The sequence below is a fragment of the Procambarus clarkii genome, chromosome 23 (genome assembly GCF_040958095.1).
Source record: "Procambarus clarkii isolate CNS0578487 chromosome 23, FALCON_Pclarkii_2.0, whole genome shotgun sequence".
Taxonomy (NCBI): domain Eukaryota; kingdom Metazoa; phylum Arthropoda; class Malacostraca; order Decapoda; family Cambaridae; genus Procambarus; species Procambarus clarkii.
This window is the reverse complement of record NC_091172.1, coordinates 29,906,744-29,924,192: the sequence shown is the minus strand read 5'-3', so window position 1 is coordinate 29,924,192 and position 17,449 is coordinate 29,906,744. Positions and strand designations below refer to the sequence as shown.

The 17,449-nt window shown below is 42.6% G+C and overlaps 1 protein-coding gene across 1 annotated transcript in view; it reads right to left on the bottom strand.

The window, feature by feature from the left end:
* LOC138367891 (uncharacterized) overlaps nt 1–17,449 on the bottom strand; it is a 125,242-nt gene extending 107,793 nt beyond the window's left edge. Inside the window, exon 1 of the mRNA XM_069330048.1 lies at nt 17,316–17,449. The gene's annotated coding sequence lies outside the window, so the exon portion shown is untranslated. The remainder of the gene's footprint in view (nt 1–17,315) is intronic.

Below are 17,449 nucleotides of genomic sequence, written 5' to 3'. Positions count from 1 at the left end.
CAGCCCCTGCTGGCACCAAGGGGCGTCCCTCTGGGTTAATCACGCCATTCCCTCCTTAAACCCCCCATATACACCAGCCCCGGACGTCACAGCCTCACTACAACGCCTTCATAACCTCATAGGATGATTGTCAAGAGTAACGGGCCGCCATCCCACTTCCAGATTCATTGAAAAGAAGCGGTATCAAGAAGAATAGAGGTGTAATTAAAGAACAAAAAACAGGAGAGGTTTGGGCGCCAAGAGTGCGCGGATGTGCGCATGGGTGGTGGAGCGAAGAATCACCCCCCTCCCCCCCCCACACACACCCACACACACCATGATAAAACACCCATACCAATATCTACGTTTTTTCGGGCTATTTGAAGCGGTCAGATTCCATCCAGGATTTTATGTCAGCGGAATATGCGGGGAAAAAAAAAAGGTTAGGCTATCTGAACGACAATAAAAGTCATTTTATATCATTAGATAATTGAGATTATGTTAGACACATTTCCTTGGAGATAACCCCCATCACGTCAGCACAGATGCCCACAAGGTGTTGACAGATGAGATTGAAACGTGCATTAGTCAGACGCTGTCTACCTGAAAGATCTTATATTTTTTTAAGCCAGCAAAAGGAGAGGTCAATAAATCAAGGATGTTGACGGGAAGGTTAATATATATAACGTCGGAGGGTCTGGTCTTCCCCGCCACACCAACCACGCGTAAAAAATCATTTAAAAAAATAAAAAAAAAAGGTAGCATTCTCTATCTTCATGGTTGGAAAAACATTTAAACTGTTTGCGAGTTTTTTTTACCAAATACACAAGCTCAGGAGATTAGAGGAATAGGAACTGTTTTTTTTCTTTAAATAGAGTTTTTGTACACATTAGAAGCTGTTCTAATCTCAGCTTTAGAGAGCCTAACATTTTACAGAGTTCTAAAAGCCTAAGATCCGTCGGAAAATATTAAGTATTTTCTGGAATAGATTTAATTGTTTGGTAATTACTAGTAAGCTGTTAAATTTGTTTTGGTTCTTCTTGTTATGGGAATACCACTTTGATGTGGCTGTTCCTCCACGCCACCAGCCTGGGTTCAGAGATAGTGAATCGTGCCTCACAGGTTTAATAAACTTCTATGACCAAGCAACAAAAATTAGGCAAGAAAGAGAAGGGTGGGACAAAATGCATTTTCTTGGACTGTCAGGAACCTTTGACACAGTACCCCATAAAAGGCTGTTACGAAAGGTGGAGCAGCAGGCAGGAGTAAAAGGTAAGGTGCTCCAGTGGATAAGGGAGTATCTAAGCAACAGGAAACAGCGAGTAACTGTGAGAGGAAAGAGATCAGAGTAGCGAGATGTCACCAGCGGAGTCCCACAGGGCTCTATACTTGGACCCATTGTGACGTGATGCTTTGGTGTTGTTGTTGTTGTTATAGATTCAGCTACTCGGAACAAGTTCCAAGTAGCACGGGCTATGGTGAGCCCGTAACTTACCTGGCACAGGAGCGGAGCAAGTAGCACGGGCTATGGTGAGCCCGTAGTGGACTTACCCGGCACAGGAGCGGTGCTTCGTGTGCTGTGTGTACTTTGGTGTGTCAAGGGTTATTAAGTAACAACATGACATGTTATGACCTCAGCTTAGCTTGTTACGCTGAGGTCATAAAGGTCGCTGAGGTCTGTTAGACGGGATACGCTGAGGTCACACCTTTAAGTGTCAAGGTACCTCTATTACAATGTAATTCATTTTGAAGTATTTGAAATATCATTATATATATATACACGTGTATTCTAGTTTATAGTATGCTATTTTGATGCATTATTATAATATTTCTTGATGTGTTGTGTGTGAGTTTGGTAACTGTTTCGTCGGCCGGCGCCTGCTACTCTCATTACGTCCCCCCCCCCTCCCCCTCCCCCTAGCCTGAGTGTGTGTCAGTACAACCTAACCCGGTGTGGTTGATAACCTTGTGTGTTGTATATACGTATTTGCATGTTAATTTTGTGTAGTTGAACATCTGTGTATATTCCCAAGGTGTATATATGCGCAGGAGTATGTTCCTGGTTATGTTATGTACTATGTTGGTAGTGTGAGTTGACCAGTGTGAGCTAGCAGTTGTCCCACTGGTGTGTCTGGGCTGTAAGGAGAGCACACGCGTATTATATGTGCTCTCTTGATTGATTGATAAAGATTAAGCCACCCAAAAGGTGGCACGGGCATGAATAGCCCGTAAGTGGTGGCCCTTTTGAGCCATTACCAGTATCAATAGATGATACTGGAGATCTGTGGAGGTGCGACTGCACCCTGCGTGACGGGAGATGTCTCCCGTGTGTGCTTTCTAGATAGTTTTGTATATATACATTATATATATATATATATATATATATATATATTGCCTTCTTACCAGTATGTAAGAAGGAGGATAAGTTGTGTGGATCAGAGTATAAAGTACTGTCATCAACTTCGTAAATTGTAACTCTTGTGGTGACTTATATTATTATTTGAGCAGTTTGGGGGACTTTTGTCGTATTGTGGTGCCTGTCTGGACATTACCTCCGGGGAGCAGATTCTGGACTTATTCAGATTTCATGCTTTGTGGACTTTAATTTTTTGAGATGAGATTCCTGACTTTGCCAGATTTGCCAGTCATTGTAACTAACGTTTGAAGACTGGTATTTGACTTTGCCATTTGTCAAGGCCTTGCGGACTTTTAACTTCCGTAGAGAGTTCCTTGACTGTCATATTTCCAGTCATTGTGGATTCTGACTATTTGAGAAGAGATTTTCGACTTGGCCATTTTGTCAGTGCAGCTGGGACTTAGTTTTTCCTTGAAGGCAAAAGTGATAGTTCACTGACTTGTGTTATTGATGTTCAGGTTAAGACATTATACCCTTACTCTGGTTATATAATGTCACTATCCACCTTGTTCACAACCCTTCAGCCAGTCCTCAGTGGACTAGTGTTTCAATGTCATTAGGTAATCTTTTCCTTAGTGACATTTAGCTGCTATGACTTCTGCTTTGTTACTTTCTGGTTATTTGGTTGTGTGTATAGAGAGATTTGTGTATATAAGAAGCTGTGTCGTGTAGATAAGTTCGCCCCCAGTAAACCAGTAAACCCCAGTAAACAGGTGGATTTTACTTAGACTTTTACTCTAGACATATTACCACTGGATATTTTTTTAGGCCAGGCGGCTCATGGATTTATGAGGGAAAGTTCTATTCCACGAGGATATTCCGCGTTGGTTCCCCCGTGCTCGCTTTGTTTACATAGATGGGGTATGAAACGCTGCGGCGTGCAAACGGGCAGCAGCGTTTGTTGGTCTGTCCCCCCCCCCCTCTCCCCCTCTCCCTGTTTTTCATAAACAGGGCGTTTGGTGGCTGGATTATCGAGTATTTTGCCTTTCTATATGATTACGGGTTGTTATAGCACGTGAGTGACGCATTTACAGAGTTGCGATTCGAATAGAGGTCATCAGCAAAGCACTGTTCGATAAAAGTTCGAACGTCATCACTTATGAGTCAGCCCGTCCTCATCAATAAAGGGCAAATGCTCGTTAATGCAGTCGCCATATCCCCTGTTTGTGACTGAAAAACGCTTTACCATGACTAACAACTGATGGCGTCTGAACACTTCCGGAACAAGTGCTTCACTGACCATTTTGTTCGAACCACAACGCTGTAAATGTACGTGGTAGTAAATCCACGTACGTATGTGGTAGTACGTGGTAATGTAGTACGTGGGTGTAAATCACCCACGTACTACAAATATAATCGCCAACAGAAACTTAACACCTAACCTATATCTAACTATATATATATAAAACTTTAATATATAAAAATATTTACGTATAAGAATAAATGTATATTTAACGCACAATACGAATATTGATGAATGTATCTGGCGGCCAAAACTGTAGCGCTTAGGCATGTCTAACTTATTAGAATTTAATATTCTTAAATTATAAATTTAAAACCTTATTAGAGATGATAGTACTAACGTTGCTAACTATAATTGGCATAATTTCTAACATTTCTGCGCGGTTCTTTCTTTTAGACTCCTTCAAATCTGTTTAAATATCTCGTTGATACCTCTGAATATTTTGTATGTCGTGATCATGTCCCATATATTTCTCACTACTAATGGTGTGGGTAAATTTTATTCTCAGTCTATCCGCTTATCGCAATTCCCTAAAATCTGAGGTCAGTCTTGTTGCAAACCTCTCATCTCTCTCAGCATTTATTTTGTGACTTTTTTTGAGAGTGGGAATCCACACTGGTGCTACATAATCTACCACTGGTCTGATGTATGTTAAACGAAGCGTTTTGAGTACATTTAGGTTCATGTCGTGAAGCCCGCCAGCTTAGCATAAGCTGCTGGGCATCACGATACCCTAGCAGCTTAGCATAAACTGCTGGGCATCACGATAGCCTAGCATAAGCTGCTGGGCATCACGATAGCCTAGCAGCTTAGCATAAACTGCTGATGTGTGCTTCAAGACCTTGGTGCTGTCTTTGTGAAGACATTTATATATACATTACAGCTTAGCAGATTCCTTTTTATCGTTAGGTCTTGCTCCACTGCGTGTGTCTTAGCCCCTCTGCGGGTCCTCGTCTAGCTGCGCTTGCGGGAGCTGAGCCTCGGCTCTTTGGTCCCGCCTCTCAACTGATGTACAGGTTCCTGAGCCTATTAGGCTCTAATATTAGGCATTATTAAGTATTATTATCTAATTATTTGGATAAAATTTGGTGTCTGTGATTGCGTATCTGTGTTACATCACTGTACGTGCGTGAGTGCGTGCTTCTACACTCGTATGACTGCGCGAGTGCGTGCTTCAATACTCATATGACTGCGTGATTCTACACTCTATGACTGCGTGACTGCCTGCTTCTACACTCGTATGACTGCGTGAGTGCGTGCTTCTACACTCGTACGACTGCGTGAGTGCGTGCGTGCGTGCGGGACGAGCTAGGCTACGGGGCAGGCCACACAAGGGAGCAGGAGCCGTGCCTTACTACCAAGCCGTCCCAGGAGAGCCGCTCATTACAACACCTTGTATAGATGGACCAGATCCCGCCATAATTGAGATACATGCGGGGGCCGGCAAGGTGTACTTACCCTCTAATTTATGGACGGCTAAATACTCCCTAATGATGATGAATAACAATTATACCATGATTAAATTGTCCGGCTTGCGATGCCCCGGATGGGAAAAAACTAACAATTAGGAGCACATGAAGCGGCTCTTGTGTTAATTACAAGCTGAAAGATGCTTCGCCCGCTTTAAGCTTAGAGCTCGGGGCTGTTCTATATATCAAGCTTACAGCTGGGGGCTGTTCTATATATCAAGCTTACAGCTGGGGGCTGTTCTATATATCAAGCTTACAGCTGGGGGGCTGTTCTATATATCAAGCTTACAGCTGGGGGCTTACTCTATATATCAAGCTTACAGCTGGGGGGTTACTCTATATATCAAGCTTACAGCTGGGGGGTTACTCTATATATCAAGCTTACAGCTGGGGGGTTACTCTATATATCAAGCTTACAGCTGGGGGGTTACTCTATATATCAAGCTTACAGCTGGGGGCTGTTCTATATACCAAGCTTACAGCTGGGGGCTGCTCCATATACCAAGCTTACAAACAGGTGTACTCCACATATACAAATACACAACTGTGGCTACTAGACAGACCCAAGCCTACATCTGGGACTACATCAACATTTGTCTTAGTAATTTGCGACTCAACTTTGCATGCAGTGTCGAGTAGAGAGAGAGGAGAATAACAAAAAGCCAGAGACCAGTAGAGAGAGACAGATACAGACAAAGAGTATGTTAAACCCCATGTGTGTGTGTGTGTGTGTGTGTGAGTGTGAGTGTGTGTGTGTGTGTGTGTGTGTGTGTGTGTGAGTGTGTGTGTGTGTGTGTGTGTGCGCAGACTTAAGGTTCAGATTGCCCTTTTGCATATTCTCTTGGCCTTAAAAAGAAAAGTACAGCATGAAGTAATTTAAGGAAATGCTAGATGGGTCGTCTGGCTGTGTGTGTATGTGTCGGAGCCGGTGTTTCTGAAAGGAAAAGCAATATGGCCGACACCGACCAGCCTATGACAGTCATATCCCACCCATGTGTCGTCTTGAAAAGTTGAGTAAAGTTAGCCCGAAGCGTTTGGTCCCCCCTCCACCACACACTTCCCCCCCTCCACCACACTCTCCCCCCCCCTCCACCACACACTCCCCCCCCTCCCTCCACCACACACTCCCCCCCCCCTCCCTCCACCACACACTCCCCCCCCCCCTCCCCCTCCACCACACACTCCCCCCCTCCTCCACCACACACTCCCCCCCCCCTTCACCACACACTCCCCCCCCCCTCCCTCCACCACACTTCTCCTCTGGGAAATATTTATTACAATAGCTTCTAATCATAAACTAATAAAATCAATCTTAATGAGATACTCACTGTTCAAGTTTGATCAATAAATTAGCACACAATTAATAGGTGCATAGTTAATCAGAGCTGCGCCATTATACAACCCGGCCGAGCAGGCAGCTCTCTGGCTACCATCTTATACACCACAATAAACGATTAGGAAACTAAATTTGTCTCCTATCACTTCTTTTAAAGTATACAACGAAAGGAAACTCACTAGTTAAATAATTAATTGAATTAACTTTGTTGTTTCAAGTTTATAAACAGCCTTAAACTCTAAGAGGAGTAAATAATTTACGATAGTTCCTCCTTGACTCCTGTGTTGGCGGGAGGAGGAGGAAGGTCATGGCGGCCATTACATGACCCGGACCTTCTTGGTGACGGACCTTACCTACCTTGAGGTTACCTTGAGGTGCTTCCGGGGCTTAGCGTCCCCGCGGCCCGGTCGTCGACCAGGCCTCCTGGTTGCCGGACTGCCGGACATCAGCAAGTCGTTACTCCGCAGCCTAAATTTTATGTTCTGCTGCCGTCCTGATGTTGTTGTTATAGATTCAGCTACTCGGAACACGTTCCAAGTAGCACGGGCTATGGTGAGCCCGTAACGCCGTTCTGAGTGAATGATTGATGATGATTAAGCCCACCACACGAGGTGGCACGGGCACGAGTAACCCGTAGGTGGGAAATGTTTGGAAGGGAAGGGACTTGTCGGGAAAGCGCCAAGCCATAACGACTATATAGCACTAGGAAGGGATCAGGATAAGGATTTGGGATGGGACGGGGGGGGGGAGGGAAGGAATGGTGCCCAACCACTTGTGGACGGTCGAGGATTGAACGCCGACCTGCATGAAGCGAGACCGTCGCTCTACCGTCCAGCCGATGTTCGGAGTGAATGTGATCTTTGGTCGTGAAGCGGTTGTGAATGTTTAATTGTTGTTTAAGATTCAGCTACTGGAAACAAAAAGTTCCAAGTAGCACGGGCTATAGTGAGCCCGTAACTTACCTGGCACAGGAGCGGGGCAAGTAGCACAGGCTATGGTGAGCCCGTAGTGGACTTACCTGGCACAAGAGCGGGGCTATGCGGTTGTGAACTTCACGACTTCTAAATATAGTCGTACCGCCTTACACTTCAGCTTTAAGGAAGTAATATCCCCCCTTCAGTAAGCTAACAGATATTGTGGCCATGGTACATACATTCGGTGGTAACTACCACCGAAAGCTACCATGGGGTAGTTTAAAGCAGTTACGAAGCAAAACAGCGCCAATATCTCTCGTAAGAGCATACGATTTATATCCTCATAAAGAATTGCACGAGATAATTTGGTTATACGAAGCATAAACTTGAATTCAATCAAACAATGACTATGCCGGCAGGAGGAGTTGATTCCCAGAGTTCTCCTCGTCCCAGGCGTAGGAGGAGCAGCTATAATACGACATAATAAAGAAAGAAATTGAATTGAATTAATGTCGTCCCCGTATTGAAGCCTGTCCACTCCGTCTAGCAGACAAGTGCTCAAGTGCAGCAATGCTTACCAAGTCAACGCTTGCCTAAGCACAACGCTTGCTAAGTCAACGCTTGCCTAAGCACAACGCTTACTAAGTCAACACTTGCCTAAGCACAACGCTTACTAAGTCAACGCTTGCCTAAGCACAACGCTTACTAAGTCAACACTTGCCTAAGCACAACGCTTACTAAGTCAACGCTTGCCTAAGCACAACGCTTGTGCTTAATAAGTGCCACAACGCGCTATAAACGTTAACAGTGTTGTAAATTGCACTAGATTCTGATTTTTTGAATTTTGAATTTGAATTTTGATTTTTTGAATTTTGAATTTTTGAATTTTAGATGAGCCGGAGGCCACGTGTACCCAGCCTCAGCAACCACAAAATACTGTGCTCATTCCTCCATAACGTCGGCTAAAGACGTTGTCGCCCTGAGCACCCTGGAACCTATTAACAAGTCAGGACAGTTCCGTATTGTTAAAAATGACGTTAATTTATCTACTATGCCATTACCTGCTATTTCCCCCCCCCCCTAGGTCTTGGTTAAACTGTGGGGCCTTTACCCCAAACAAGTTATAGATCTTTCACCATATTTTATTGGTGTGGTATTAAATTTAATTGCAACTATTTAGAAAGTCTTCACGATAAATTATATTTATTACTATAAATATTCCTGAACATGAGGCTAGGCTATAAGCACTACAGCTTATGGAGTTGACGAGACTCATGAACCGGTTTCTGTTTTAAACCGAGACGAATCACTGTTTTCGCTGTAATAATTGAATCGTTTCATTATACAATTTAATGTGGAACTCCTGGTCAGATGTTGGTTAGCATTGTAAATGAAGGGGGAAGGGAACTATTAGGAGAAAGCGCCAAGCCATGCATTATATATGAACGGCCATGTCTATGGTAGAAAATAATAATAAAGAAACTGTTACCAGGTATAAGTGCACAGACCAACAGACCAATGGTCGGTATTTATGTTCTCATAGAATGACGAAAAAAAAATTTATTACTTCTGATAAACTTCAGCTAGTTTTCACGTTTTGGGGAAACTAACCAACAAGTTCTTAAACCACACACGACATAAATTCCAGCGAGACAGCGGAATTTTGGCGGAATTCTTATAATAAACGATGTTATATTGCTTCCTGTAATCAGAGATGACGAGCATGAAGTGATTTGGCAATATCTAGCCTACAACACTGCCGAGATGACGCCTTATTGCTATCAAGTTACAATGATTTATTTATCACCAGATGATGCTCATGTGGTCCATGGTAGGACTCCATTATATTATATATATATATATATATATATATATATATATATATATATATATATATATATATATATATATATATATATATATATATATATATATATTTGTCTCCCCTCGGTGCAAGCTTGCAATGTAGGCTGACGTCATCCACCTTGTTTTCAATGGAGAGTGTTATTGACATCTATATCATTGTTTCTTTTTAACCTTATTCCCTCTTATATGTTTCTGTGGTAATTCTCACACACACAGACACACACACTTTCTCGCTTTCATTTATAAACACTGACTAGGTTTCAATAGCATTGGTACTGGTATTAATAAATGAAACTGCAGGTCAAGCTCTCTGCATCAGCTCATCTGAAGCCTCATCTATTAAACTGATCAATTATAATATGAATTTTCATTAAGTATAAACGTTTTTTTTAATATAATTATACAATCATCTTTTGTCACGCATGAAGCTAGAGCAAACTGTGTACCAGAGACTTCATATAGTTGCTTGATTTATTCTCATAATTACTGAATTTACATTGAAAATTTTTGTTCCAAATGCGAGTCAACCTAGAAATAAATGAATGCTGATATTCTTCGAAATGAAGCAGCCTGCATGAGGGTGTTGATAGTTGATACATAACAGTAAGGCTTCCAGCATCTCTACGGAGATCAAGGCTCCGATGTCAGCCATTCAGCTATCCTAAGTCAAGACTAAGATGAGCGTTCTCTCAGTTCTCTAAATTTCCCAAAAACGGATATTTGGGGGAAGGCCACCCAGGCAGCCTATCATCTCCAACACTCACGTCACTAAAATGATGTACTAAATCACACGAATCTAACCTAACCCAACCGAGGACCCATGAATAGAAAACGGGAATTCACGTCAATTTTGCGAGCAGCTATGATTCTGAGTACATCTTGCTTTGACGTTGTGGATATTTACGTCAAAATGAGATGTGTTATGCGAGACGAGAGTCGCCCGTCCTCTTAAGGTTTCCCACCGTCAAGAAAATGGTCCATTTAAAGTGTCCTACCCTGCCAGAGGAGCCAAAACAGAAAACGAGACAGTACGTCACTTTGGCGCGCCGCTCCCATTTTATAGTACGACAATTTTTGGCCTTACGTAACGCATATGATTGAAAGACGACGTTCTTTATAGGAGAACAGGGTGGCCTAGTGTGGGTCAAAATGCTCACAGAAGATTCAGAGAAGATTCTGTGTGTGTGTGTATGTACTCACCTAGTTGTACTTGCGGGGGGGGGGGGGTTGAGCTCTGACTCTTTGGTCTCGCCTCCCAACTATCAACTGGTGTACAGGTTCCTGAGCCTATTGGGCTCTCAAATCTACATTTGAAATTGTGTATAGAGTCAGCCTCCACCACATCACTACTTAATGCATTCCATTTCTTAACTACTCCGCCAATGAAAAAATAACTTTCTAATGTCTCTGACTTATTTGTGGACTAAGTTTCCACCTGTGTCCCCTTGTTCGTGTTCCACCCGTGCTAGAGAGTTTGTTTTTGTCCGCCTTGTCAATTCCCCCGAGAATTTTGTAGGTACATATCATGTCTTCACTTACTCTTCTGTTTTCCAGGGATGTGAGGTTCAGGTCCCTTAGCCTTTCCTTGTAGCTCATACCTTTCAGTTCCGGGACTAGTCTGGTGGCATAACTCTGAATCTTCTCTAACTTTGTCTTGTGTTTAAATAGGTATGGACTCCAGGCTGGAGCTCCATACTCCAGGATTGGTCTGACATAAATGGTATACAGTGTCCTGAATGATTCCTTACACAAGTTTCTGAAGGCAATTATTATGTTGGCCAACCTAGCATATGCCGCTGATGATATCCTTTTGATGTGGACCTCTGGAGACAGGTTCGGTGTGATATCAATCCCCAGATCTTTCTCTTTATTGACTCTTGCAGGATATCACCTCCCAGATGGTACATTGTGTTCAGCCTTCTGCTCCCTTCGCCTAATTTCATTACTTTACACTTTCCTGAATTGAACTTTAGTAGTCATCTTCTGGACCATTCCACCAGTTTGTCCAGGTCCTCCTGTAGTCTCTGCCTGTCTTCATCTGTCTTGATTCTTCTCATAATGTTTGCATCATTAGCAAATATTGAGAGAGGGACGAGTCTATACCCTCTGGAAGGTCGTTTACATATATATTGGAAACAGGATGGGTCTAAATACAGAGCCCTGTGGAACCCCGCTGGTGACATATCGCCACTCTGATGTCCCCCCCCCCCCCTTCAGTTACTCGCTGTTTCCTGTTGCTTAGATACTCCCTTATCCACTGGAGCACCTTTCCTTTTACTCCTGCCTGTTGCTCCAACTTTTGTAACAGCCTTTTGTGAGGTACTGTGTCAAAAAGCTTTCTGACACAGGTGCTGTGTCAAAGGCTTTCTGACTTTTATGTGCGCGTGCGCGAGATTGACTATCTTGCTCTGATGAAGGCGAATTGAGCCGAAAACGCGTTCAGCATTCTCGATGTCTTCAAATATGTTTTTTCCGCATACTTGGATCAGTGTTTTTGTGATCATTGTTGTATAAAAATATAAATATTATATAAATCAGTAGGAGCCATGAGAAGGATTCGAACCCGGTCACTTGGTACTCGCAAGCTAGTGCCCTACACCACTACACCAAGACACGGAAAGAAGCAGTACAACCTGGGATTCAGCTGAATCCACTAGGAGTCCTGAGGCTCCCAACCGGAGCCTAAATCAAGGGTTTCCAGACTACAGGACGGGGGGGGGGGGAGGGCAGTGTGTGTGAAACAACTGAAGCATATACAGAAGATATGCATCCTTATGACTCTAAACCAATGAAGAGCTCAGACTTGAGGTCAAGTGAACTGGCCCAAATTAGAAATTTTGTATAAATTTTGAAAGAATTTTGGTAAAGGAGGACCTTCCCCAGATGTAACCCTTGTTAGAGAGAGAGCTTCCCCAAGAAGTGACCTGACTGGCTTCAAGAGCTTGGTCAAATGAACTGTCATTTCCCGTTGATAACTCACTTAGGTTATTTAACAAACTTCCTTAATAAAGTCTTGTCACCACTTAAATCACTGTAACTATCACATTTACATAACTAAATGTACATTTCACAAGAGAGCATCAGCCCCTAACGAGATCCTACACATCACTGGGGCTTGAAGCTGGAAAATCATTAAGTAAACACGCCCCACCAGTGACGCCCGTGGCAACATTAAACGGATTAACATAAGCATAGAGGCGAGTATTGAGAGGCGAGGCTTGCAAACTTGTAAAGCCACGGCGGGAACACAAAGCCTCGCTCCTCCCCTTCATTATGCATGTAAATTACTCAATATTCAGCACTGGCCACTTCCATAACCTCAAAAGTAATTTGAACAATTCCAGACCAACCGCAAGGCACGGGACAGCATACATTATGGGGACGGCTCGTGGCTTCAGGGCAAGGCCCAACTGACCACACTACAAATCAATACGCTTTAGAAACACCTTTTATCTAAAAAATATATATATTTAAACCCGGTCTTATTCTTCCTCGCTCCTTTTTATACGTCTTCGCGGAACGCTGCTCTCGATTTAACACTTAAGCAGGCTTCATCAACTAGTTGTGATCTTAATATACCTGGTGAGGGGAGTCTCATTAACAAACATAGGTATGACTGGAGGTTCCGTGTGCGCTGGGATGGTTTACTGCCTGCGGACAGCTCCCCGTAGAGAAAATGAGGATGCGGACAGTTCCTGCTGGCACAAAATACTTTTGAGCTACGACGCCTGTAATTACTTAGTCTCCATTTATTTAAATGTGTTTAAGGAATTCATTTACCAAGAAATGTGAATTATGCTTTAGAGGTAACTCTCATACGGCGTCTTAGCCGCGAGCAGCTTCACATCCGTTAAATATATATTAATGGCTTAGACTGTGGTTCTTTATTTATATGTACAGTGGGAGTCAGACTAGTTAGCCTTGGCTCGCTGTTTCGGCAAGTGATGAAGTAATATTAAACATTGTATACAGAATATGTACGATGTAGTTTTAAACTATGTATACAATGGGAAAATGAGTAGGAGCCTCGAGAAGTATTCAAACCAGCTCATTTGGTACTCCTAGGCTAGCGTCATGTAGATGTATACAAAGTTATTTTTCTTCTATATTTCATTACGGGCTCACCATAGCCCGTGCTACATGAACACTTCGTTCCGAGTAGCTAAATCTAAAACAACAACAACAACAGCTATATTACATCGATCTTTTCTAAACTTTGTGCAATAACTTCCAAAATTTACAACAGGTTTTAATAAAATCCAGTCCTAATTTAACATTAATATTATCTATATCTATAAAATATAATGTCTATCAGTATATCTGTCCAAAGTAGGAGGCCAGAGGCTTAGGGCTAGCCTCATCTAACTTAACAACTTCAAATATGTGGGTATACAAGTGTCACGGGCCAGTCAGGGTTGACACAAGTGTCGTGCCTCTAGAAACATCGCCATCTATAGCACCCACCACCTTGTGATGTTTATGAAGACTGAAATAAAGTCATTGGTTGTGTTTTCAGTAGAGTTTTGATGCTATTTCCTGCAGGCGTTTACCTAGAAGGTACAAGCGGGCTTGGAGAGAGGTGAAGGGATGAGAGAGACAGATCCCGACACCATTGAGTACTTCTACTATATATTTATATAAAGAAAAAACCTGAATGGTTCTACAAAGTCATCTCAATGATAAATATTTGATCAGATACTTCAGATATAACATATTAACACACGACGGGTAGCGGTGCAATGACGAACCGACTCACCACAGTCGTGTGGGCGCGCGCATCTTGGGAGTTTTGTGATGTTGATCATTTACAGTAAACAAAATAGCCAGAAAACTACTCGCAAAGTACTCACGGGCTCACCATAGCCCGTACTACATTGACATTTTTACCCCGAGTAGCTAAATCTAAAAACAAGAACATACTCTTAAATAAAAGAAAGTTTAAGATGTCAGTGATAATGATCTCGCGTAGTAGCTATGGGTTTTCCTACCAATTTCGTATAAAAACAATAGAAACAACTAATAATAATAATGATAATATATTACATTAGTGAAATTCATAAAACCATTTTAACTGGAAAACAACTGGCAAGCTACTTAGTACCAATCACAAATAACTTTATAACATTCTAAAAAAAATAGGTATCATCAGATAAATTGCCAATTTGGATTCGCTAATCATCTTGCTGTTGGAATTTAATTGTACAGAGGTACGTACGTTACTCTTTGGGGCGTCGTTTGCCTAAATATTGGAGCTGCGGTGCTCGACGCGCTGGTGGAAGCCTCTTGCTATCTGTATTCACCTAGTTGTGCTTGCGGGGGTTGAGCTCTGCTCTTTTGGCCCGCCTCTCAACTGTCAATCACTCAACTGTTACTAACTACTAATTTTTTCACACACACACACACTCACACAAACACACACACACAGTTTCAAAGCGTTATATAACAAAGAGTGTTGGGAAGACGGGACACCACGAGCGTAGCTCTCATCCTGTAACTACACTTAGGTAATTACACACACCAGGCCAGGAAGCAGCCCGTAACAGCTATCTAACAGGTAACTATTTACTGCTAGGGGAACAGAGCATCAGAGTGAAAGAAACTCTGCCCATTTGTTTCCAGGAATCGAACCCAGGCCACAGGATTACGAGTCCCGCGCGCTGTCCATTCAGCTACCAGGCCTCTGTGGACGTATGGCAGTGTTGCCTTATCCATTAGGCACAGTAGGCACGGCACCCAGGGGCCAACGAGACAGTAAGGAAAATTAAAACGAGAACTTCTCTCTCTCTCTCTACTGGATATTATTACACTGTGCAGGCGATGAGTCACAATAACGTGGCTGAAGTATGTTGACCAGACCACACACTAGAAGTTGAAGGGACGACGACGTTTCGGTCCGTCCTGGACCATTCTCAAGTCGATCGAACGACGAAACGTCGTCGTCCCTTCAACTTCTAGTGTGTGGTCTGGTCAACATTATCACACTGTCACCGAGGTACTCTTTTTTCCATATATTACCGGGGTATGTCAACAGGTCTACTCAGCAGGAGCACTCAGGAGTAATGTGAATCTTGGAGAGCTTGGTAGCCCTATTTATACAGAATATCGGCCGGGCCGATGGCGCTTATGGCTTCTTTAACTATTAACCGGCTGTTAAACTGCTTGTTTCGGAGGACGTGGCCTCCCAGCGACCCAGGTGCGAGGTTGGGTGACGGGCCGTGGTGAAGGAGGAGATGTGTAGTACTGTCTAGACGTCTGGAAGTAGTTGTTGTTCTTGGCAGCAGTTCTATGTGACAGTGTCAGACCACGGAGAGTTCTATGTGACAGTGTCAGACCACGGAGAGTTCTATGTGACAGTGTCAGACCACGGAGAAAAATGTAAACAGGGATTTCCTTAAGTACTTTTGTATATTAATACATCTTCAGAAGGAATGATATATATTATATATAAATATATAATATAAATATATATATAATATAAATATAAGTATATTTTGGTAGCAGTCTTTCTTGTAAATATATGTTGTTAAATATGACCGAAAAAGTAAGATTAATAATTCTAACACGAATTTTCTCAATATTTCTTATGTTTCTTTTTTACTGTCGATGATAATTGAAAAATCAATTCTCCAAAATTCATTTTTATTTCTAGTCTGACGCGACGCTTGAACGCGTTTCATAATAACTTATTACATTTTCAAAGACTTTAGTTTTACACACACACAACTGTAACCTGAGAACAGAGTTTTGCTATGCTAACGTTTTAAACAGTTTGTCTTATATACTCGCATTTGGGTGAAGTGATATGTTGCAACAGTTTTGGATGAGGTGAACAAACTTTCAACACAAGACAGAACACAGAGCAATGGGTATAAATTGGATAAATGAGAGGGAAGAATGGAAGCAACTGCAAAGGGCCTATTGGCCCATATATCCTCTTTATGCTTCTAAATTGGTACGGAGTCTTGAAGTGGGTACAATAAAGTTGTGCATTAATTGGCTGTTAATTGCTGGTGTTGACTTCTTGATGTGTAGTGCCTCACAGATGTCAAGCCGCCTGCTGTCGCTGTATCTATCGATGATTTCTGTGTTGTTTGTTAATACTTCTCTAGTGATGGTCTGGTTGTGGGAAGAGATTATATGTTCCTCAATGGAGCCCTGTTGCTTATACATTGTTAATCGCCTGGAAAGAGATGTTGTCTTGCCTATATACTGAGTTCTTTGGGGCTTACAGTCCCCAAGTTGGCATTTGAAGGCATAGACGACGTTGGTCTCCTTTTAGGCGTTCTGCTTTGTGTCTGGAGAGTTTTTCATGAGTAGGTTGACCGTTTTTTTGTTTTTATAGTAAATCGTCAATTGTATCTTCTGATTTTTGTCTGTGGGGATAACGTTCCTATTAACAATATCTTTTAGGACCCTTTCCTCCGTTTTATGAGCTGTGGAAAAGAAGTTCCTGTAAAATAGTCTAATAGGGGGTACAGGTGTTGTGTTAGTTGACTCTTCAGAGGTTGCATGGCGTTTCACCTTCCTTTTTATGATGTCTTCAATGAAACCATTGGAGAAGCCATTGTTGACTAGGACCTGCCTTACCCTACAGAGTTCTTCATCGACTTGCTTCCATCCTGAGCTGTGGCTGAGAGCACGGTCGACGTAAGCGTTGACAACACTCCTCTTGTACCTGTCTGGGCAGGTACAAACTTGGGCAACTTGAAACCTGCCATATACTGCAGGAATGTTGACGACATTTTTACACAGGTACCTGATGTCAGACGTCTGCAGGAGCTGAAGGAGGCATTCGAGCGGAATTCTGTGTTGAGTTTCAATTACGAGATGGAGAAGGATGAGAAGCTGCCCTTTCTAGATGTAACAGTCATGGAAAGGAGCGAGGTTTCCACACTGCAGTCTATACTAAGGAAACAAACATAGGAATGTGCCTCAATGCCAACAGTGACTGCCCAGACAGGTACAAAGAGTCAGAGTTCTTATTAATCTATGGCTTGCGCGTTCATGCAGCTTTCTCACACACATTATATATATATATATATATATATATATATATATATATATATATATATATATATATATATAATCTTACCGTATTTGATTGCCCCCTCGAGGCAAGTGGCTTGCTTCCTGGGGACGGTCAGTAGTTAGGGGCATTACCTCGATAAACCTCGATAAAAGCCTAAGTTCCCGACAGCAAGAAATATATTGCCAGTAGTTCCGCGG